This window comes from Lutra lutra, chromosome 10 (genome assembly GCF_902655055.1).
Source record: "Lutra lutra chromosome 10, mLutLut1.2, whole genome shotgun sequence".
Taxonomy (NCBI): domain Eukaryota; kingdom Metazoa; phylum Chordata; class Mammalia; order Carnivora; family Mustelidae; genus Lutra; species Lutra lutra.
Window position 1 is genome coordinate 38,734,990 of NC_062287.1, and position 22,829 is coordinate 38,757,818.

General features: G+C 40.4%; 1 pseudogene; it reads right to left on the minus strand.

Moving 5' to 3' along the window:
• Positions 1-20,043: 20,043 nt before the first annotated feature.
• On the minus strand, positions 20,044-20,557 carry LOC125078758 (60S ribosomal protein L32-like; annotated as a pseudogene).
• Between the last annotated feature and the right edge of the window lie 2,272 nt (positions 20,558-22,829).

A 22,829-nucleotide genomic window follows, 5' to 3' on the forward strand; every position in this document is an offset into this window, starting at 1 on the left:
ATGAACATGACCTGTTTCTCATTTTAGTCATTTTTAAGGGTTTTAAAAAACAGAATTATCTTTAAGAACGTTTCTCCATAGTTATCTTTTAATTCTTTCTTGGATTAATTCCTCTAACCAATAGCTATGTTACTGTTACAACGTTTTCCAGTTGGTTATTGCTGGTAGAAATGAATTGTTGTAAGTTACATAACGCTGTGGTTAGAGTCTGGACTCTGCAGTTTACCCCTTGCTCTGTGACCTTGGACAAGGTATTGAATTTCGGCTTTGTGCATTAGCACTTTATCTGTATAATGGGGATAATAATAGCACTTATCTCATGGGGATGGTGTGAGAATTCAATGAATTAATATATTTAGATCATTAAAACAGATCTAATATGTAATAAGTATTAGCTCTCAGCATTGTTATCTGTTGTTATTATCTCATTTTACAAGATGACAAATTCTGTAAAATGTAGGCTTTGCTTTTTGGCAAAACATAGGTTTTCAAGTCAGGCTGACCTGGGTTTGAATTGTAAATTTCACCTACTATGGGACTTCCTCAAAAATGTTCTCCAGGTCTTGGTTTCCTCGACTGGGTAATTTTAACTCTGTTTGAGAACAAAGAAAACTTTGTGCTGCCTTAGATTTTTACAGATTTCCAGAGCAGAGATAACCAAACGGATGTTAGCTAAAATACTGGAATTATTTTGAGTTCCTTATGGTTTTGAAGAGCACTGAGTTCAGTGTTAGGCAGGAAAAGGAAGGGAGAAATAGAGACAGAGACAGAGAAAAGAAAGTCCAATAAATTCACTCTAAGTTCAGTTATATCTAAAGGGATTGATACTATATAGAATTTAGTAGTGACTTCCTACAACAATTAAAAAGTGTTCTATAATTCTTGACATCTAGTCAAACATAGATAAGGGCAGATTTTTTTTTTTTTTTTAAATAAAACCATTTCAGGCTTTGCATTGACCAGGAAGAGAGCATGAGGGCCAAATGTCTCACTGATAGAAGGAATGGTGTAGCCAGTCCAGTCCTACTTGCGATCAGCAAATGGGTTCTGGATCTCCAGCCTTGACTCAGCTGCTTGTCCACACACTTGTCCACAGAGCAGCGTTGTCCACACACGTCCAAGGACGGAATCCGTATGAACTAAGTACTTTTAGGAATCATTTTCCTCTTATAGTTTTCCTTTATTTATATATTTGTTCATTTAAAGATTTTATTTATTTGAGAGAGAAAGAGCACAAGCAGGGGGAGAGAGAGAAGCAGGCTCCCTGCTGAGCAGGTAGCCGGACATGGGACTCAATCCTAGGATGTGAGGATCGTGACCCAGGCTGAAGGGAAATGCTTAACCAATTGAGCCACCCAGGCGCCCCTGGTTTTCCTTTATTTATAGCTGATTCCTTTCATAAAGGAACATTGCTATTTGAACTTGCACATTTTCCTTCCTCAAAAAGAGGCCTTATTTTACTCTCTCACACTTATGGACTTGTTATAAGGATTAAATGAAATAAGTGTTTGCAAAATTCTTAGCACAATGGCTGGTAATGAAGAAAACACTAAATCTTATAATCATTATGCTTCTCTAGAAACCAAACTATTAACTTTCTATGAGAAGGAACACAAAGATGATTCTGTATTAGAAGCCAGTAAGTATTTTCTAGTTTCTTGGGCAAATGCGTCCTCCTATTTCTCTGCCTTTCTAACTATGAGATTTAAAGCTTAAAGCTTTTTTTTTTTTTTCTTAAATGGCTATGACAAGGCCCTTAGAGATTTTCAGAGCTTGAATTTTCATAGTCTTATTTTCAAATATAAAACAGGAAGTAAAAAAAAATAAATGGAAGAAGGCTGAAAGATCTTTGAAATTATATTTGACAGTTCCATCATGAAAAACAGCAATGTGTTTGATTCATTTCTGAGTTGGGAAAGTAAATGCCATTTATTGACGGTAGTATAGACTTGTTCTCTAGAAAAATCACATAAAAATCTTGGAGCTCAACTCTACAGGGAGCCAGCCCACCATCTCAGTTCATCACTTCTGGAGAAGTTTGTGATGCTGTCTCCTGAATGACGAACATGAAAGAACAGATGGCATAAAAAGGAAGTTTCACCAAGTAATAAGGATGGTTCCGATTATTCTGAAAAGCCCTTCAAAAAGGACTGCAGCCACCTCAGATTATGATATAATTGTAACCAAATTCTGTATGAAAAAATGTGGTTATACTCCACCTATTTCTTCAAAGAATTTTATTTATTTAGTTTTTAAAATATTTTTAAAAATTTATTTGACAGAGAGAGAGATCACAAGTAGGCAGAGAGGCAGGCAGAGAGAGAGGGGGAATAGGCTTCCCGCTGAGCAGAGAGACCGATTCGGGGCTCAATCCCAATCCCAGGACCCTGGGATCGTGACCTGAGCCGAAGGCAGAGGATTAACCCACTGAGCCACCCAGGTGCCCTCTTCAAAGGATTTTAAAAGTAGCTCATGGACTTTCCAAAAGAATAATGGAACAAGAAGAGGAAAAAAACTAATAATCTAGGGAAAAATAACTATTACCAATTCTCAGGAAATAGCATCGTTAATGTAGGAAGCATAAAATTTGTTCTGAATTTCTTGGAAGCCAGGGCAAAAAGGGAGTCTCATTTCAGAAAAAGAGCAAAACAAAACAAAACAAAAACCCATTGCAAGGCTGTTAGAATCAAAGAATGGAAGAAACAGAAGCTGCTGCTGATCACACGGCAGTCTGGGCTGGACCGTCTCATCTGCTCATTAATCCCAGAAGGTCAAATACAATCCCTGGGCACCCACTCACAGCCCAACCCCATAAAACATGGCCAAAGACTGAAATAAAAAGGTGTGTGTAGCTATTCAATGCAGTGTGCACATGACACATTTGTTTTGTCCATTTGGCTGACGGGGTTTTTTTTGGGCTGAACTGAACTGACCAATTCGTCTGATGTGCTCAGAACGATATTCTCATTTCGGCTGATACATTGTCTTGCTTGTAACAGGAATTCAACTTAACCAACTAGCCTTATCCCCTCGCCATAAAAAATATTAATAATAATAATGCATTTTTTTAAAAAGGAAAAAAGTTTTGTTTTCTCATGAAAAAGAACTTGGAGCTGGGGAGAGCATTAGTCAGGCAGCTTCACGACCATGAGAACTGGCCCTTTCTACCTTCTGGTTCCGCCGTCTGTAGCGTGTGGCTTGTTTCCTCATCTTCGAACGATGGCTACTTCACCTCTAGGTGTGTGTCTATGTTCTAGGCAGGAAGACGTGGAGAGGACAAAGGGTTAAGGATAAAAGGCAAAAGATGCCTGAACTTTGTAATATGCTTTCCAAGAGCCTGGCATTCCCGTGTTTAGTCAGCCAGAGCTTGGTCACATGGCCACTCCTAGAGGCAGGGGAGCCCGGAGAAATGAGTCTTTCTAATTGTGCATCTTGACATCCCAGAGAAAACCACGTGTTTGTTGGTAAAGAAGGAAGGAAGAAAACATATTGGGTGCACAATTAACAAGAATTGTTAATTAAAGCGATATGGCTTTGACCTCTTTAACTTATTATAAAAATTAAAAAAAAAAAGGCACATCCATTTCCTTATTTTCACACTTTCACTGAATTTCAGGATGGTAGGATTTGTGTGTTGGTGTTTGAATCTTTCATCTATTTAAATAGGTTTGGTTTTTTTTATTTATTTTTTTTTTATTTTATTTTTTTTAGTTTTTTTATTTTTTTCAGGTTTGGTTTTTTTTTAAAGCACAGTTTTAGATTTATGGAAAAACTGAGACGATAGCAGAGAGAATTCCTATATACCTCCTTATCCAATTTCCCCTAACATCTTATATGTTATATGTTATGGCACATTGTCACAATTAATGAAATAATACTGATACTGTATTGCTAACTGAAGTAAATAGTTTATGCGTATTTCCTTAGTTGTACCTAATGTCTTTTCTGTTCTAGGATCCCACCCAGGACACCACAGTACATTTATTTGTCATGCCTCTTTAGGCTCCTCCTGGCTGTGAGTTTCTTAGACTTTGCTTGTTCTTGATGACTTGACAGTTTTGGGGAGTACTGCTACTCAAGTACTTTTCAGGATGTGCTTCTATGGGAATTTGTCTGGTATTTCCATCATGATTAGACAAAGGTTATTCATTCTTGGGAGGAAGATGATAGGGGTAAATTGTCATTTCTATCACATAATATCAACATGATTTATCACTGTTTATCTGACCTTGACATTGAGTGAGGTGGAGTTTGTCAGGTTTTCCTCTACAAAGCTACTCCTCTTTTTTTCCTGGTGGTATTCTGTGCTCCCCACCCTTAAGAAGGAGGAAGTTACGTCCTCCATCCTGAGGGTGGAGTATCCGTCTACATTATTTGGAATTCTTACACAAGGGATATTAGTCTCTTCTCCCTTCTTGATTTATTCAATCGTTTATTTATATCATTATAGACTCATGGATATGTGTGTTATACTTTGAGCTTATAATTCAATACTATTTTATTTTATTGCCCAAACTCATTGGGAATTCTTTCAGTTGGCTCCTCTGTCCCTTTCACGTATCTCAACAATGCAATTGTTTGGTTTGTTTGTCTTGAGTACATTCTTATTTTCTCATACTACAAAGTGTTACAAGCTCCTCTTATTTCCTGCTGCAGGTCTAGAGTCAGCCATTTCTCCAATGAAGGGGCGTAGGACTTTTAAGATATTATTTCTCCCTCTTTACAACGAAGGTAATTGAGGCAGATTAGGTAGCTTATTGAAGTTTCCAGAATTTTCCAGAACTAACTGGCGGTAGTATTAGTAAAGGAACCCCAGGCCCTTTCCTCTAGACCATGATTTTTATTCTTTTATTTAATAAATCTTAGAATCCCTGCAGAAATTTCAAGCACAGATTTCCACAGACTTTTGTCCTTAGCATAGAACCTCAGAGAATTGTCAAGTTGTATACACTGAAACCTAGTGAATGTGACACTCTAAAGGAAAAGAAGAAATACTGTGGGAATATTGAGAAGAAGTGGGGGGGGGGGATTGGGGAACCTTGCCTAATCCACTGAGAAGTTGTCCTTTTTCAGAGACACAGGGACTCTGTGGGTGTCTGAGTATTTGTTGTTGCTGCAAAGGGCCCCTGATGGGAAGACGATTTCCACCAGGGCTGTGGGGATCCTGAGACTCAAGTCAGAGGGGCTGGGGTCACTCCTCAGGAAGCTCTCGGTGTCAGCCGCAAGTTCTCCTGTGCAGAATTCTTAGTCCTACAGGGAGCTTCTGGAAACCCCTTAAAGCGACTACCATAAAAATGGCTCAAGAAAATTTAGGACGTTTGGGGCATAAGTTTAGCCTTTTGAATCAAGTTGGGGATTATTACAAAAACTATGTGATTGAAGCCCTCAGGACTTTGGGGGACATAGCACAATACTTAGAAAAGATATGAAAACTGCCATGCTGGGGATATGAGGGTGAAGCGTGCTTTTCCCATAACTAAAACTCATTAATGCTCACATCACTGGGGGGAGAAAGCATTTGTTAATCAAAATGGACTAGTGGGATTTATCATCCTAGACGTTCCCCCATTGATTTCTTAAAGAAATTCCCTAGTGTGCTGATCCAGAGTTCCCACAAGGGACGCCCATTCTCTTACTTCGGTTTAGTTTCTTGTCTGTCATTTATTGCTATACCAAATGTATCTTTTTCTTTTTTAAGTTCATTTCATAGATTCAGCTGACCTCCTCACAAAGATGGTGTAAATCAGTGACTCAGAAAAAGAACGCCAAGTGTAAGTCTCCATTCAGGTTGCTTTTCTACCAGAAATCTCATACAACCACCTGTCATGATTATGAGGAAGAAGATATCTCTGCAGGATATAGCCCAGACTTCTCTGTGAACACTCAGTGTTTCATGCAACCAGCACTGCCGTCAGAAGAATCTCAGATGATGGGGCTGATGAGATATACAGCAGATGCAGCTACCATTTCAGAGTACTCCCTTCTAGATTTGTTTCTCCTCCAGAAAGAAGGTGATCTTCTAGAGCAGTGGCCCTAACATGAAGCCAATCATTCTGCCTAAGCCATAGCTTGGCAAGTCAGCGGGGCTTTGGACTCCATACTTGAACTCATGCAAATAACCTTACACAGTCAGTATTAAAAAGATTTCATCTCACTTGTTTATTTTTGTTTTCATTGCCTTTGCTTCTGGTGTCCCATGCAAAAAAACCATTGCCAAGACCAGTGTGAAGAAGATTATTCCCTATGTTTTCTTCTGCTAGTTTTATTGTATCAGGTCTTATGTTCAAGTCTTTAATACACTTTGAGTTGATTTTATCTCTACCCCCATGATCTGGGCAGCATTACTCACAATAGCCAAGATATGGAAACAACCTACGTGCCCACCAATGGACAAATGGATAAAGAGGATGCTATATATATATGTATATATATATATATATATACATATATACACACACACACACACACATACATATATCTATATCTATCTATCTATCTATCTATCTATGTATTTATATACTATGGAATATTTTTCAGCCACAAGAAAGAAAGTAATCCTGCCATTTGCAACAACATAGATAGAATTTAAGGGCATTATGCTAACTAAACAAGTCAGATAGTCAAAGACAAATACCATGATATGAATTATATGTGAATTATATGTGGAATTTAAGAAAGCTGAACTCATAGAGATTAGAATGGTGGTCACCAAAGGTTGGGCGAAGGAGGAGGGAGTAGGGAGATTTTGGTAAAAAAACATGAACTTCCAGCTCTATGATGAATAAGTTCAGGGGTTTTAATGTAGAGCACAGTCCTATAGTTTATAATCCTGTATCATATACTTGAAAGTTCCTAAGTCAATATGCAATGTTGTCACCCCAAAAAAGAAATGTTAATAATGTGACATGATAAAGGTGTTAGCTAATGCCCCGCAGTCATCATTTTGCCAACACATAGGTACCAAATCAGCATGTTGTATGTCTTAAACAGACACAAGGTTATTTGTCTACTCTATCTTAATAAAACAAACAAAAAATATCCTGATCACAGTCAAGGCTGTACCATAAATGAGTTGCCTGAGAGTTGTCATAGTTTAGAAGAATTAAGACAACACTCAACCAGGAGTCAGGATGCGGTTGAGGATCCAGCTCTGCTTCCAATAAACTATGTGACTTTCCTTGAACAAGTCCATGCACATCTCTGCCTTAGGTTTCCTTGCAATGAAATGAAAATAAGGTCATTAGAAAAGGTGTCCTCGGATTCATTCAGGGTGTAAATTTTGAAGGTTTTATCTTGCCTCTTCAGAATCTGAAATTCCCAGATCTTTTTCCCTAATGTTAGGAAACACTGTGTAGTTTTTCATTTTAATCGACCTTTCCCAGCTAAAATGGAGATTCCACGAGGACAGGGATCTACTTTGTTCATGACTGTATCCTCAACACTTAGAGAAATTCCTGGCTGATAGTAGGCACTCAATAAACATTTGCTGAATGTTCAAAGATCTCAAGTCTCCCATTGTCTTGGGGTAAAAGCAGAAAAAACAAGGAGATAATTAGGTGTTTAAGGAATCAGACCAGAGAGAGGGTAAAATAAGGAAAAGCTTAAAGAGATGTTACCTGAGCTGACTCTTATAGCATGAGTAGGAGTTTGCATGGGAAAAAGCAAGGGAGAAGCCATTTTGAACAGAGTATTAGGTATGCAAAAGCATGAAAGAACAAAGTTCTTCCAAATCTGCAGCTTGCTGTAGTTTAGCTCTGGCTGGGCCAAAGATACAGGAGGGTGGACATCAAAAAGGCAATCTGAAGAATAAATGAAACAAGATGGGATTGGGAGGGAGACAAACCATAAGTGACTCTTAATCTCACAAAACAAACTGAGGGTTGCTTGGGGGAGGGGGGTTGGGAGAGGGGGGTGGGGTTATGGACATTGGGGAGGGTATGTGCTATGGTGAGTGCTGTGAAGTGTGTAAACCTGGCGATTCACAGACCTGTACCCCTGGGGATAAAAATATATGTTTATAAAAAATTAAAAATTTGAAAAAAAAAAAAGGTAATCTGAGAGAAGGGCCAAGTGAGAGAGAGACTTGCGTGCCTACCAACTGACCATTGTCAAGGAAGGGGAAGCAACCAAAGAGTTTTTGTCACGACCAGACTGAGATGTGACAGCCACTAGGAAGACAACTGGGGCTGGACAAGAGATGGGGAGTGTGTCGAGAATGGAGAGCATATGACGATCTTTCTAACCTGTCAGATCATCTAAACTAGGTTAGGTAGATCAAACTAATCTTTCATCAGGGATTTCTCTGCTTGTCAAGACAATATATGAAGTTCTTAAAACGTTCAGGACTCAAAACACCGTGTGGTTGGATTAATTATTGGGCAAATTCTGCTAAACTCTCATGAGGTTGTTAGTTGGTGTTTCCATCACTCAGAGTTCCCTATTTGCAATGTGTTCACCGATTTTGAAGGAGTCTTACAACAGGTGGGTTTCTGTATTTAGGTCATATTCTATACATTTCCATGGAAATTTCAATAGGGACATCCTGTTCATCATCACCATCAAATTGTGGGGCGGGTTTTTATAAAGTGTGTACATGAACACTTGTTTTGAAATTCGAAATGATGGGGTAATTTTCTCTGCTACTGTCATCATTTTCAGAAAGCAATATTTGCAACATAATCACTTTTTACCAGGCAATATCGATATTGCCAAATGAACTTAAGTGAAAAATAATGAAGAAAAGTTTCTTTGTGTTCTCATTATTCTGAGAGTGAACACGTCCTTCTGGACAAAGGCAGTCATGTTGTTTATTCAAGCCTTATGTTTTCTTTTTCCTCTCACAAATACACTCATGTCATTTTTAAGGTCTTTGTGTTCTCCCATTCCCATTTACCTTGTTTGTTATCTTCCCATATATGCCCATCTTCATATCAAAAAGGGAAGATTAGCCATTAGGATTCAAATCCCATTGTCAGATTTATTCACTTTATGGAAAGGGAGAGGTAGCAAGTTTACCTTCTTCTTTCAACATTTTCCTTCTGGGTGCATAATTGTGATGTTTTTATAATAAAAATGGTAGAACCCTTTTGTATGTAGTAGAGTACATGCTCTTCCCTGGTCACTGATGAGAGACACAAAGGGCACCATTGAACAGAAAACAATGAGTACCATACCATTTGTGCTTACTTACCTCATTACCCTGTTTTAATTAGCCCTCTAATTACTTTCAGCTGCTGCTAATGAGCTTCCACTGTAGAAAGAAACACATACACCTTCCCACCCCCAGTAAACACACTGAAAACTACAATTGCTCACCTCTTCAGGTCAGCACAGGGGGTATATTAGCAGATTTATTGGCAGTAGAAGTCATGGTGGCTTTTCTCTCGTGGTTACAGTTAATCACGTTGAACTTTTTATCAAACGGATCGCTCCACCTTTTGGCTAGTTTTCCATGAGTTTTCTTTATTCACGGAGAACGAGGTCTCCATCTATAGCCTAAATGCAGCTGTAGTTTGATTTCATTCCGTTCGCAAAGATCTGGAGAAGTTTTAGCTGAAAGAGTAATTCTCCCCCCTGGTGAAACCTACAGCTCTCACGTTCCAAGTGACTGTGTAGATGCTTTACAGACTCAGTAGCAGGGAAGGAGCTATGAATAGTGTTTTCTGTACTAAAAGTTCCCCCTTTCATTCCCTTCTTTGGCTATTGACTAGGCATTTGCTCTTTGCTTTATCACATCACATGCCTACCCAAAATTTCTTGGTGGTGTTTTATTGCTTATAGAATCCAAATCCAACCCCCTGAGTCTCATATTGTGGGTCCTGCCAGGGTGGTTCCATTCCTCATCTTCTCTAAATTCCTACCAACACACACACACACCCCACACTCCAAATATGAATTACTATTGCTTCTTTAGGATCTTTGTTTATGCTTGAATCCCTGTATATCTTCACTATCTTTCAAAGACACCTATCACAGGGAAGCTGTAGTGTGCTGCTAAATATTTCACAACCAGCAACCCAGGAATACGCATACACAAACAAGCAGGCAAACTGATTTGTGGCATATACTGATTTCCATCGAGTAAATATTCCCACTATGGTCAATTTCAGTCTATTAGTGCTATGTCACCGAATGAAGAGTGGGAAGAGATGAGCAGTATTACACACAGTTCTACGTTATTCCTATCAGCAGGCACAATAAAATTAGGCAATCTTAAGAACATAGATAAGAGTAAAAGAAAGTGAAATAATTAGGAAATGATGAGTCATGTATTTATCACCTTTATTTTCGTATAGTTGAGCTGTACCTTTCTTTAACTTAATTTTCAATAATGGCTTCATTTAACAACTGAAAATCAGACAGCTGTCTCTCGTGGGCTGGGTTAAGCCAACTGCTTCCAGCGCACCCCTGCCTGGACCCTACCATTACTTCCCTAGCCCACGGAAATCTCCCTCTCTGTGCACAGGCTGGCTATGTAACTATTTTGACAATTCATTTAAGCAAGCATGTGGTGAGTGCCTGTAAGCACTCTGGTTCAGGGAATTCAGGCAGAAACCACCTAAGAAAATAAAAACACAATTTCAGGTGTAATCAGTTGCACCAAGAGGACAGTGACGGGGGCGTGGCGGTGGGGGTGAGTGGTACCATTTACAGGGAAGAGAGAGACGAGCGGATGAGCAAAAATCGGGAGGCAGGGTAGAGGAGCAGGGGCTTGGTTTTAGATAAGTTAGGTCCAGATGTCTAGTAGACCTCCAAGGAGGAGAGGCAATTAGACCCTTTCTTTATAGATTCTATAACATTTAGAAGCCAGGTGTTAGAGGATGAATCGTGTACACCCCCAGAATTTTTATGTTGAAGTCCCCACCTCTAGTACCTCAGAACGTGACTGTATTTGGAGGCAGGGTCTTTAAAGACCTGATTCAGTTAAAACGAGGTCATCAGATGAGTTGTGGGAAACTAAATTTCTCTTGTTTCAGTCTCCCAGTCTGTGGTACGCTGTCATGGCAGCCCTAATGAGCTAATACACCAGGCAAAGACATTAACCAGATTCCACCTGCCATGAACTTTTCACATGCGGGTGTCTTCGTTTCTCCGCGAAACTGCGCTCCTTGAATGCAGGAACCGTGTATCCCCACAGCATCTGTCCCACAGCCATGACTTACGGTGGTTTGCCAGGGGTGTAACTGGGCACAATTGCAGCGGAAGGGGGCCTGGAGCCCTTTATCTAAAGCCCCAAAGGAGCTGAGGACATGGTTTCTTGGTTCCAGACAAAGTAGCTCCTGGGTATTCATATCCTCCCCTGGGCAGCGAGCTGGTCCTGTAGGAATCCTGGAGTACCTTTCATCTGCATCACATTCCACCCTCACCACGGTTTCCCCCAGCGAACAGCCTGTGAGGCAGACCCAGTCAGATCTCGCTCCCATCCAGCACCATGGCAAGCAAGGCCAGTGAGGGGCAAAGAGCAGCGGAAGGCCAGGTCCTAGGGAGGGCAGGGACTGAACTTGGGTCTCCCCGTCCCCTTGCCTGTTCCAGCTCCTGGGGAGTTCTTGGTACAGAGGCCAATTGCTCAAAGGAACCACAGGACCCAAGAAAGTATGGAATTAAAAACATCTTTCTGATTGTGGGGCAAAGACTTCCCCAGGGAACAGACTACGCTTAAACCCAGGAAGAAAAAGCCAGTCTTGGTACCAGAGTCGGAAGTAAACAAGTTTGTGTAATGCATTATTCGAAAAGTCATCTCTTCTCCTGACCCAGAGTGTCATTTTACTTTACCAGCCTGAGAATTTATCATTTTAATAATAGCCTCTGGGACTCCAGAGGCAAGAACACTTGCTGCATTTGTAAATACAGCAACATCTCCTTTCTTCTATAAAGGACGGAACCACAGACTTTGGGCACCAACAAGGAAATTAATATAATTTGCTCATACAGTCTTTTCCTCCAAGGACAAGCCTAGAATACATATTCTGACATCGTTCCTGACCCGCAGTCTCTCCCAACACTCTGAAGGCTGAAGGCAGGTTCCTTTTTCATCTTCCTCTGAGCACAGAATGAAATTCCTGCTCAGCAGGAGGACTCGCCAGCTCAGGCTTCTGAATCCAGCCCTCTGAGCCTCTCTTACGGTCCATGGGGAGGACCACCCAGCCACCCAGAAGCCACAGTGTGCAACTGTCTGCGCACGGGACTGGTGTGACCATTTGAAGAAGAACTGAATGGTGCATTTCCTTTCTTTGATGTATTTTATTTTTTACTTTTCATTTTATTTTATTTTTTTATTTATTATATATATATTTTTTTAACTTAATTTTTAAGGCCACCTGAAGTTTGGTTTTATTTACTTGGCATCAAAAACATCTTAAAAACATTTAAAACATTTTTTAACTTATTTTTTATTTTTACTTATCCTTTTTTTTTTTTTTAAAGATTTTATTTATTTATTTGACAGAGAGAGATCACAAGTAGACGGAGAGGCAGGCAGAGAGAGAGAGAGAGGGAAGCAGGCTTCCTGCTGAGCAGAGAGCCCGATGTGGGACTCGATCCCAGGACCCTGAGATCATGACCTGAGCCGAAGGCAGCGGCTTAACCCACTGAGCCACCCAGGCGCCCCAATTTTTACTTATCTTTTAAGGTCATCTGAAGTTTGGTTTTATTTATTTGTTGTCAAAAAATCTTTAAAAAAGCATAATTTGTCAACATTTTTCTCCCTATTATGTACTTCTGTAACATGCTATTTCTTTTTTGTTGTCAATTTTTTTTATTGTTGCAAAATACACATAACATAACATTTACTCTTTTAGCCATGTTTGAGGGGACAGTTAAGTGGTATCGTGTATGTTCATCCTGCAACCATCACCACCACCTACGTATATGGATTTATATGTGTTTTTAGGTTCTTTTAGATCAGCGAATGAGTCTCCCCGTCAGCAGGTCACACATCAGCAGTACATAACAATCCACATATGCCCGCAGGAGCGGGCGAAAGGTGAAGACGGTACTGTCCGGTCCGAGGGGAGCCGGGAGATCGGGGGATGGTGGACCTATTTCCTGGGAGGCCTCCCAGGGTTGTGAGGGAGGAAGAGAGCAAGCGTATGGGCAGGTCAGAAGTTGTGTTTAATTAGGAAAGAAATGCAGTCTGAGATCATAGAGAGGGACAACTTCAGAAGAAAATGGAGCTGTGACTTGAGAGGAGGTAGCCGAAGTAGTAGAGAGGTGACAGTTACGGAATGCAGGAAGTCGGGTGGCAAGTCGAAAAGATAGACGACTGCCGTCCTGCCTGTTTTGGGTGACTAGCAGAGCTGTCTTCCTAGCTGTGCAGAAGAGCCCCCCTGGGGTCTAGCCTCAAGGCTCTGTCAAAGTGCCAGCTGCATCCATTGGCCAATGCCTAATAAGCAAACGACGTTTGGGTTGTTAATCCCACCAAGTGCTGCCTCAGCCGTCCTTTTGGCAGAGGTCTGGTGTGAGGTGCCAGGGAGATGCAAGTCTGGGGAATCTTGACACGGGGGCTCAAGGCTGTAAAGAAGTGGTGTTGGCCTGCAGTCAAAACCCATACTCCACCACACTGTGATTCCTGTAATGGTATCGAGTACACTCCAGGTGATTGGCTTAGTGTCTGTGAGGCTCTGACCAAACTTATCCCGGCCTTTGAGTAACACTTGAGATAAATTTTAGGGTAAGGAAACAGGTTGAGTATGAAAAGAGTACATTCCCTAGATATGACCCTACCTAGGGAATTGAGAAGTGCCATAATTCACAGAGTTAGGATTTCCCTAGGAATGGGATCCCCTTTCCAGAAATCAGGTGGAGAACTGGTGGGTACGAAGCGAAACTGAGTTTCTGCTAGCCAGAAATAAAGGGAAAATGCCAGAAGGCTGTGGGAGGTATTTGCTATAGCTTTGAGGCCACAAAAAAAAACCCAGGATCTTTAAGACAGAAGCTGTTTATGTAAACAATCTTCAATCTCCTTTTCTTCAGGAAATACCCTAATTAGATGGCAGGGAGGCTCAAGTTGGATTTATTATTTATTTATTTATTTAAAAAATATTTAATTTATTTATTTGACACACAGAGAGAGATGATCACAAGTAGACAGAGAGGCAGGCAGGGGGTTGGGGAAGCAGGCTCCCTGCTTAGCAGAGAGCTGGATGCAGGACTTGATCCCAGGACACTGAGACCATGATCTGAGCTGAAGGCAGAGGCTTAATCCTCTGAGCCACCTAGCGGTCCCTATTTTTTTTTTTTTTAATATTTTATGTATTTATTTGACAGAGAGAGAAATCACAAGTAGGCAGAGAGACAGGCAGAGAGAGAGGGGGAAGCAGGCTCCCTGCTGAGCAGAGAGCCCAACTCGGGGCTTGATCCCAGGACCCTGAGACCATGACCTGAGCCGAAGGCAGAAGCTTATCCCACTGAGCCACCCAGGTGCCCCTCAAGTTGGTTTTAAAAATAAATAAGTTTGTTCTGACTGAGAAGAATTGTGTTTCTGGAGAATTATGGCAAAATGAAGGCAATCTTTAAAACTTTTCTACATTTGCAAAAATTTTCTTTAGTAGGCACCAACTCCACTATGTAGATTTCTATTGCTTTAAAAAAAACAATTATTTCGTATCACAGGTAAAAATAATAGAGCAAAATGCACTAATCTTGAGTGTATAGTTTGCTAAATGATTCCATGTAGAAATGCCCATGTGACCACCCTCTAGACCAAGACAGAAAACATCCTCAGCACTCTATAAAGTTCCATTGTTCTTTTCCTAGTCAATGCCCCGACTTCTGCAAGCGGTACCATCATTCTGACTGCTGTAGGATTTATTAATTTCATCTGTTTTTGAACTTCATATAAGCACAATCATATTGCTTGTTCTTTTCTGCCTGGTTTGTTTCATTCAATATAGTGTTTGTGAGATTCATCCAACTTCTGTGTAGTCCCTCTCTGTTTTCTCCTGCATAGTGTTCCATACGATGAAGATACACAATTATCCTTTTTCCTGATGATGGACATTCGTCTTGTTGCCAGTTTGGGGAAAAAGGAATGTTCTAGTTGCTCTACAACTTCATCCACAATTGAAATTCTCAGCTTTTTCTTTTTTTGGGTTTTTGATTTTTGTTGTTGGTTTTTGTTTTTGTTTTTGTTTAGTTTTAGTTATTGTGTTGAATGTGTAGTTGTATCTTATTGTGATTTTAATTTGCATTTCTCTGAAATGTCATGGAGCTGAGTCTGTTTTCATGTTTATTGGCCATATGGATACCCTTTCTGGGAAGAGTTTAATCTTTGCTCATTTTTTATATGGAGGTATGTGTCTTTTCCTTAACAAGTTATAGGAGTTCTTTATGTATACTGGATATGAGTCTTTGGTTGGATATCATGAGCCAAGTAAATGGCTTGTCTATTGCAAGGCCATTAAATGTGACAGTCAAAGAAAGAATTCTTGAGATGTTTTATGATGCAACTTAATAAGTTTATTTAAGTAGCATGGGGACAGGACCTCTGAGCAGAAAGAGATGTACTTTCACTGTGTGAGGCTGGTAGCTATATACTTAGTGCTGAAGGGCGAGGGGACATGCAGGGAATATCAGATCATAAATGCCTTTCAATTTCTACTCGTGAAATTACTTTCTCAAGATTTTTCTGATGCTTATCATTCAGCTTGGTATTAGCTATGGGTGAGATGTATAGACAGCCATGAGACCCTTTAGGAATGTAGCAACCAGTACATAGTTTATCCTTCTGGAAACCATGCAGTCTACAGATCAGCCTTCTGGACTAAAGGTGAACACTTTTCTGTTTCTATTCATCATGATGCCTTTTCATTTTAATAGGGTTTTTTGAGAGACAGAAGTTCTTAATTTTAATGAAGTTCCACTAATAAATCTTTTCTTCTAAGTTAGTACTCTGATGTATTATTAAGAAAATTTTGTCTACCCTAAGGTCATGAAATTATTTTCTTCTAAAATTTTTATTGTTTTACCTTTAGAATTTAGGACTATGATCCTTATGAAATTAATGTTTGTGTATAGTGTGAAGAATAGATAAAATATCCAGGAATATTTATTTCAAGGACCATACTTTTCTCCTGAATTACTGTAGTGTCTTTATTATAAAGTGACTATTTAATCATAACTTTGTTTCTTAACTCTCTCTTCTATTCTATTGGTCTAATTTGTCTAACCACACACCAATATGTACTGTGTTAATTATCATAGCTTTATAATGAGCTTTGGAAGCTGGTAGGTAAGTCTTTTAGGTTTCTTTGTTCCTTTTTTTTTTTTCCTCCAAAGAATTCTTGGCAATTCTAGATCTCTTCATTTCCATAAATACTTCATTTTTATTTTTTTTTAAGCAGCCTACACAGCCAATGTAGGACTTGAACTCATGACCCTGAGATCAAGAGTTGCATGCTCCACTAACTGAGCCAGCCAGGTGCCCCTTGTAAATATTTTACAGTCAACTTATAAATTTTCAATAAAATACCTGCTGAGATTTTGATGAGGTTGTATTGAATCTATACATCAATTTGAAGGTAATTAACACCTTAACAATACTGAATCCTCCCACTGTCACACTACATAAATATCCTGTTCCCCAACCAAAGTTCACCTACTGATTTTAACAGCCATTGGTGATGCTTGTCTGTATTAATTATCATAATGGAGGCTGGAAATTACTGGCTCTAATTTCATTTATTCTTTTTTTTTTTTAAAAAAGGTAGAGAGAGAGAATGGGGGCAGGGAGGGGCAGAAGGAGAGTGAGAGGGAGAGAGAGAGAGAGAATCTTAACCAGGCTCTATGCCCAGCACAGACCCTTAAGATCATGACCCAAACTGAAATCAAGAGGCAGATGCTTAATCAACTGAGTCACCCAGGCGCCTCAATTCCATTATTTCTTCTACATTCATTAACTTTATATCTGTAAAGAAGAGCCTTATCTCCTCCCTACACCCTTTTTTGAGGGAATCTTTCCACTGAGTTAGAAATGGAAATTTCTTTCAGTATTGGTCAATTGTTTTCTGTCCAGTGGTATTGCATATCTTTCATTAGATTTATTCCTAATTATATGGTCTATTGTAAATTTTCATTTTCCAACCATTCATTGCTGGTACTTAGAAACACAATTAATTTTTAGATACTGTTCTGTGTTCAGAGACTATGCTAAAATCCCTACTTAATTCTTTTTTTTTTTAATTTTATTTATTTACTTGACAGACAAAGATCACAAGTAGGCAGAGAGGCAGGCAGAGAGGAGGAAGCAAGTTCCCTGCTGAGCAGAGAGCCTGATGTGGGGCTCCATCCTAGGACGCTGGGATCATGACCTGAGCCGAAGGCAGAGGCTTTAACCCACTGAGCCACTCAGGTGCCCCCAAGTCCCTACTTAATTCTGATAGCATGTCTAGTTATATATTTATTTTAGATTTTTATAAGGAATATTTTCATCTGTGATAATATATTCCCCTGTCTTACCATGCAGGCTAGGATCCCCAGGCCAATGTTGAATAGACAAAGTGTCTTTTTCTCATTATCATTGGGAAGATGCCCCTTCTCAGTAACTCCTGAGAGATGAGAATACTTCAGAGAAACAGATGATTTTCTAAAAAGAGGACAAGAATTGAAAACTGTAGCAAGGTGAGAGAGGACTCACGTTGGTTCGGAATGAATATAACTTCATGGAACCTCAGGGGTGACCGGAGCAAGAAACTTCTGAGGCTAATTTTGAAAGGGTGTCTCTCTTTTGAAAGCCATGTTATTTTTAGGCCTCACACAAGGACAGCTAGAAAGGATGGCTGGGGGTGTGGGACTGAGGAATGATCAAAGACTGTGTTCCATCAAGAAATTGATCCAAAGGGGAGGGACTTCTACAGAATGTGAAAGGGAAACTTATAAAAAGAAAAACAACTTCAGACAAACAATGCATCAGCAAAAGAAGGCGACAGTGAGCTGTAGAGAATTCCCATGGAGGACCACACCATCACGCCATGGATTTTTCTCAGGACACTTTGCACACACATACACACACATCACAAATTGCGACGATAGTTCTTAAGCGCGTTACAGCTCAGCAAACGAACCAAGTGAGAGGGACCTCCTGAGAGAGTGCACTCATACATGCATCGAGGAAAGTATCTGGGACAAAGTCCGGCCTCTAAGAACATCTGACCCTCTCCTCTTGAACTGTATGTAACTGACAAGGATAAACGTTTATTGCAATGAGGATCTATTCCTCCTGGCTTATAAAACCAGGAAGATTTTAATGAAGGAGGTTTTGTGATCAATTGTGATCAATAACTCCATCTCTTAATTAAATGTGAGCCTAACCTATCAGCCAAAGCAACAGTGGCCACCCTTAAGGGACCTTTACTGAGCTGTCACTTAAGTCCAGTGATCATCTATGCCCAGGTCTGTTGGGAGTGACGGGAATGCCAGCTTTTTTCTATTTTTAATTTGGTGAGAGTCTCGAGGTATTGACATTTGGTACAACTGTGAAAACTTTAAGGCTACTCCTTTAAAAGGCAAAGTAAAGCAGGTGAAATTAATTTTAACAACATGTTTCATTTAACCTGGTATATCCAAAATGTTATCATTTTAATGTGTAATCAATGTAAGATATTTAATTTTTAAAAAGATTTTATTTATTTATTTGAGATAGAGAGAGAGAGGGTGTGAGAGAGCATTACAGGGGAGAAGGCCAGAGGGAGAAGCAGAGTCCCCATGAAGCTGGGAGCCTGATGCGGGACTCGATCCCAAGAGTCTGGGATCATGACCTGAGCCGAAAGCAGTGGCTTAACCAACTGAGCCATCCAGGTGTCCTTTAATTAATTTTTTAAGATTTTATTTACTTATTTGAGAGTGAGAGAAAGATCATGAGCAGGAGGGAAAGGTAGAGGGAGAAGCAGACTCTCCACTGAGCAGGGAGCCCTAATGCAGCACTTGATCCCAGGACCCCGGGATTATGATTTGAGCCAAAGGTAGACCCTTAAATGACCAAGCCACTTAAGTGCCCTGATATGAGGTATTTTATACTCTTATCTCATATAAAGTCTTCAAAATCCAGTATTTTACATTTACAGCACATCTCAATTCTGATTAGCCTCATCTCAATTCTTCAGTAGCCACATGTGGTGAGTATTGGATAGGATAGTTCTAAGCTTGATTGTATATGAACATTTTTGGCCAGAATACTTCATAGAGGGTGTTGCATTCTTCATATCTTATCATTCATATTACATGCCCAGGATGTCATGGCCTCCCATGATTAGTGATGTAAACCTTATCATTTGATGAAGGGGGCAACCATCAGATTCCTTCATTACAAAGGGACGTTTTCATCTTTATGTTAGCAAGAAATCTGTGGGCTGATACTTTGGCCCCATGCAAACATCCTGTTCCCCAACCAAATTTCACCCACTAATTTTCGCAACCATTACTGATGCTTGCCTGGGTCAGTTATTATAATGGAGGCTGGAAACTACTGATTCTAATTCCATTGTCCCTTTCATATTAATCAACTTTATATCTGTAAAGGAGAGTTTTATTTTATCCTTTCCCACTTTTTAAAAAGTCATTAGGGTTTATGGATTTTTTTTTTTACCTGATGTGTTATAATTAATTCATTTTTATATTAAAATTATTGCAAAGTTTGGCTCCCACAAGCTCATTTCTATAAAGGAATTGGTAAATTTGTTTTCTTTTTTCACTTCTTTAGACACTTCCCTAAATAATAGGTTCCAAAAAGACTTCATAATCTGTGTTCGAGTGAAATACCATTAACATCTCAGAACAGGAATATTTCACAATATGTAACATGAGGTCATATCACAGTTGTTCTCAAAAATGTTGATTTCTGGGGTGCCTGGGTGGCTCAGTCAGTTTAGCATGTCCGCCTTCAGCTTGGGTCATGATCCCAGGGTCTTGGGATCGAGTCCTGCATTGGAGCTTCCTGCTCAGCCGGGAACCTGCTTCTCCCTCTCCCTGTGCCCCTCCTCCCTGCTCCTGTGCTTCCTCTCTCTCTTTCAAAAAATAAATAAATAAATAAATAAATAAATAAATAAAATCTTTTTTTTTTGTAGTTTTATGGTTTTATTAACACAAATATGACGTGCACAACAAGCTGTCTATTCATTTTCTTCGCTGCGCAGCCTGGCGTTGGGATTGGTGACTCTGATTGCCAGCTGGGCTGCTCTTTCCACAATAGCTTTGCGGTTCTTGGAGGAGACGTTGTGAACAATCTCTGCACAGTAAGATTTGTTGCACATCAGCAGCACTTCAAGCTCCTTGACGTTGTGCACTAGGAACTTCCTGAAGCCTCTGGGCAACATGTGCTTTGTCTTCTTGTTGCTCCCCTAACCAATGTTGGGCATCAAGATCTGGCCCTTGAATCTTCTGCGCACCCTATTGTCAATGCCTCTCGGCTTCCGCCAGTTGCACTTAATTTTGACATATCGGTCTGACTGGTGCCGGATGAACTTCTTGGTCCTCTTTTTAACGATCTTGGGCTTCACCAAAGGTCTGAGGGCAGCCATGATGCCCAGTAACAGATGGCTGCGACCTCTGCAGGCAGCACCAAGGAAGAGAGTAAAAATCTTTTTTAAAATGTTGATTTCTTATACTAACATTGGAAGGGATTCTCTCTTACCCAAATGTAAAAATATATTCCATCTTCCTCTGTCGACATAGCAGGATAGTTATTTATTTATAAATCAAACAAGTGGTTTTGATGCAAGAATACACTTGACCACCAGTCTTCCACTCTCTACACATATGGATCTCCAGAGAGGAGCTCCATCAAGCGTGGTCATAAAGGAGATTGTAATCCATCAGTTGCAAACCATCTCATGGCCTTTCCTTTGTGTTTCTGGACGAGCTGTTTTTCACCCTCTTCTCAAACTCATACATTCCCCCATGTTAATAAACTAAAAAATGCATTTAATTTTGTTCAAAAAAAAAAAAAAAGCCGGGATGAGTAAAGACTCTCTCCTTCCTCTGATAAAATGTCAGGCTTGCTTTTCCTATATTAGCAGCTGTACTCATTCCACATCAGAATCATTTTTAATTCCCCAGATTCACCAGACCAGTGTATTTGGGAAGCTGCACATCCCTCCATGCCTCCACGTTTCCTCCAGATAAACAATGGAATGTGCTGGATGATAAAGCCGTGATGGAAATGTCTGCACCTTGGGCAGGTGCCTGCCTGTGCCAGGTTGCGTGGCAAAGCAATCCAGCTCAGCAATAGCATGCCTGATGCGCTCCCAGAACACAACCTAGCCCCCCCACCCCCCCACCCCTTGGCGCGGACCTCACAGCTTGCTTTGTTCACGTTGCTTATGGTGCTGCATCTAATTCAGCAGGAGTCCGGGGATTTCTCTGCAGCGTTAGCTCACATGGTCCCACGTTTCTGCACCGGCCATCGGGGTGTGGTGCTTCTCCCACGCACACCTGGGGAGGAGGTCTGCTGGTTCCTGGGAAGGACTAGCTGAAGCATCTCCTCTTTTTGATCACACTGTTAGAGCACAGCAAGTTTGAGAGTTTCCCCTAGCTATTTTTTGAGAGCAGGATGAAATTTCTTCACTGGTGCTGTGCAGTAAAATTTAATACGACATGCAAATGCAAACAATAGGTGTAACTTTAAGTTTGCCGAGAGTCATATTTTAAAAGCAAGAAGAAGAAAAAAAATTCTTAAAAAGCAAACAGTAACAGGTGATTAGGTGTAATGATATGGTTTAATTAATAAATATACCAAAAATAGTAGTTGAGCATATAATAAATATAAAAATTCATTAGTGGGGTATTTTATACTTTTTAAAAGCTCTATTTTTGAAATCTCTTGTGCATTTTGCACTTCTAGCTCATCTCGCTTTGGACCAGCCACATTTCAAGGACCCCGTGGCCCATGTGGTGACTGATTACGGCACTGACGAATGCGTGTCTAGACGGGAGGCAAAAAGAATCATGAGGTTTTCCTCTGAAGAGGAAGTAGTGGTATCCTCTTCATGTGTTCCATCTGATGGCAGTTTGGATGCAATTTCTTGTATTCCACTCACAACTGGTCGGAATTCTCAGAACGAGAGAAATAGCAGAACATGTTATCATATAAGGAATCTTAATGATAATTTTAATCAGCGTCTGCCTTTGTTTAGAATGCTGATCTGGGGGCGCCTACGTGGCTCAGTCGATTAAGTGGCTGCCTTCCGCTCAGGTCATGATTCCAAGGTCCTGGGATCCAGTCCCACATCAGGCTCTCTGCTCAGTGGGGAGTCTGCTTCTTCCTCTCCCTCTGCCTGCTGTTCCCCTGCTTTGCTCTCACTATCAAATAAATAAATGAAAATTAAAAAAAAATAAAATGCAGATCTGGTTTGGGTAGGCAGAAGTGTTTTCTCCTTCAGTGTATCCAAGGCAATCCCTGAGATGATGGGAATTGGATTATTCGTGGTTTTGCTTTGTCTGGCGGACGCCCGCGTCAGTAACTTTAATTGGTTCAGATCTTGTGCAGCATGCCATTGGACATGGCCGAGGCTGCATAGTGTGAACATGTGTGACTGCAGATTGCTGCAGAATGACCCTCCGTGCAGCCTTCCTGTGCAAGTGCTTCCTTGAGATGCTCAGAAGCGGGCAACTGGGTGCAGACACCTGCATTCTGTGGGGATTTCTTAAGCAACCCGCATGTCAAGGAGACTCTGTTGCATCTACTTCACCCCAAGACCTCTGCAGAGACAACGAGGCAGCACCATGGAAGCTCCCAGAAGGAAATGCACATGTATGGAGTACATCTATCTGGTCTCTGTAGGTATCTGTAATTCATCTTAGGCAGACGACAAAAAGAACTCTGTATCTTGTGATGATAT